This window comes from Macrobrachium nipponense, chromosome 31 (assembly GCF_015104395.2).
Source record: "Macrobrachium nipponense isolate FS-2020 chromosome 31, ASM1510439v2, whole genome shotgun sequence".
In the NCBI taxonomy this organism is placed as follows: domain Eukaryota; kingdom Metazoa; phylum Arthropoda; class Malacostraca; order Decapoda; family Palaemonidae; genus Macrobrachium; species Macrobrachium nipponense.
In genome coordinates, this window is record NC_061093.1 from 36955475 (window position 1) to 36957957 (window position 2483).

General features: G+C 38.2%; 1 long non-coding RNA gene across 1 annotated transcript; it reads left to right on the forward strand.

Annotated features, from left to right (window-relative positions):
* Nucleotides 1-229: 229 nt before the first annotated feature.
* On the forward strand, nt 230-704 carry LOC135206507 (uncharacterized). The gene is made up of 2 exons (XR_010312771.1): nt 230-428; nt 556-704. It is a non-coding gene; the product is annotated as an uncharacterized LOC135206507 (long non-coding RNA).
* The last annotated feature ends 1779 nt before the right edge of the window (nt 705-2483 follow it).

Here is a 2483-nt window from a genome sequence, read left to right on the forward strand (position 1 = left end):
CTAGCATATAGGTGCGAGGCCGAGCAATCTGTAAGACATAGGGTTTTGATTAATAATATATTGTTCGTGCATTCTCTGTAACCTGTGGAATGTGGAGGACAGTGCAGAGTAACGACCTGAGGGTAGCTGATCAATGAGTTTCTAGGGATGGCGTGGAGATAAAAATGCTTAGTTCGTCGAGTCAATGTACGACAGTTTATGAACTCTTCCCAAAGCCGCCCTTTGTGAAACTAGATGCAGCTAGAACCGCGAGGCGCTAGCGAACTGTGTGTTCGTATGTGCGTGTGCGCCTCTTTCTGTTAAAAGCGTTCATACCCAAACCTATGGGAGGGATTTTGACAGAGGGCTTCGAGTCATAGGCAAAGATGCCGTGGCATTCGCCGGGGGAGTTTTTTGTGACAAAGTGTTTAGTGCCCGGTTGGGAATGGGTAAGTGTTACCTTTACTTTAGCCAAAGGGGTGGCTTGTTTGATATCTTGTAAGATGTTCCGTTTTATTAACTTTGTCTTTAAACTTGTGTGTGTACTTACCAGAATGTGTTCTGTATCTTTGGCAGATGGTTCTGGATTTCTGTGGGACAGAGTTCCCAGGGAAAGGTGTGACCTTTTGGGTGACTTGACAATGAGTAGTTTTAAGTTAGTCTGTGAGACTGGATTACTTAGTTAACCGACTTAGTTGTTACTGTAAATAAACGTTATGTTATGATGCAACTCTCTCATTTTCATTACCTGTTAGAATGGAGAGAAAGAGGTGGAGAGAGAGAGAGAGAGAGAGAGAGAGAGAGAGAGAGAGAGAGCCTGTGTGTATAACGGAGTTATGGGGTCTGCCTTCCGTTTCGTGTCCACGCTTACCGTATGAAATACATGTATGGTTTTTCCCATGTAATAGTGGTGGCATGGAGGGATAATTCCCCATATTAAATTATATGTGTATATTATATAATATCTATATATATAATATATATGTATTATATATATATATACTATAATATCCCTATATATTAATATATATGTATATATATATATATATTTATATATATTATATATATATAAGATTATATATAATATATATATATATATATATATATATTATATATAGTAACTAAAGCGGAAAATTCTTCAGCATTAAAAATCCTAAGAGAGAGAGAGAGAGAGAGAGAGAGAGAGAGAGAGAGAGAGAGAGAGAGAGAGAGATTCAACCTAGGTCGGTGGGTGCAATACTGTATTCCGGTTTCCGCTGTCGATTATGATGGTGGTGATATAAAGTTTCACTGGTCTGTGATCAGTCTTTAATCTTTAAATTTTTCTTTCTTACTATCTCTTGTTAGGCTTTGGATCAACGGTTCCCTGGATTGTGAGCCAGGAGAGAACATTCCGTTATAAGGCCTAAAGAGAGAGAGAGAGAGAGAGAGAGAGGGGCCGGGTAAGGTGTTGCCTTTGTATAGGGATTTATTTGAATAACCGGTTAAACCGTATTTGCTTTCACTAATTAATGTGCATAGAAGGTAGGCTACATTAATTACTCTTATCTTATTGTTGACAAAATCTGAAAATCACGTATTTTGAATAGATGCTAGTAGGTGTAGAATTACCTACTAAAACGGAAATTCTGTTATTTAGATGCCACTCATAATTGCATTCCATTTCGTAGCTATTAAATACCAAATCGTATGTTCCCAGTTAAATGGAACCGTATCATCCAACAATTATGATTTTTTTGGCGTCGTTGTAATCATGTTTTCAGCAGCGGAGTTGCGTATCCAATGCAGACTGATTCGGATTCCATGAAACACGTCTCAATAATTTTATGGTTTGTAAATGTAAAATTTAATGTATACTGTGCGGAGAGCGCTTATGTAGATATTCAATTCCAGTTAAAGGTGATAATAAAATTTCTTGGGGAAGTAATCTTTTTATAAAGTTACCTTCATTAAAAATTGTGGTCGACGTGTTTTTGTGAAGTGAATTCAGATTCTGATTTCAGGTATTTTCAATAACTCCATAGATCACTTTAGACAAATTCGGAATTGCCTCTCTCCCTCTTCTGTGGTAACTAGCAGTGGATCATTGATTCGCTAATCGGGAGAGACCGAAATGCCTTAGCTTCTGTTGACCTAAGCAGTGACCTACGTATATACCTGTTGGGAAGTTCACTGAAGAGGAGGACATTCACAGGAATTAGTGATTAGAACAACGAAAGAGAGATTAGTTCCCCTTTAACTGAATATGATCATTCATAACTGAAAATGGTTCTACCGGGGTGACTCTCTCTCTCTCTCTCTCTCTCTCTCTCATCTCTCCTCTCTCTCTCTCTCTCTCCTCTCTCATCTCTCTCTCTCTCGTTTGGTTTCTTGAGGTTCTCGGTCCATTCAGTTATGTCTGGAGAACATTTAGTATTTGGATATATTTTCCAGTTATCTAAGAAAGGAAAATGAAACCTACCCATTATTGGGAGGAAGTCACAACTACGTAGATTTCCGTATCC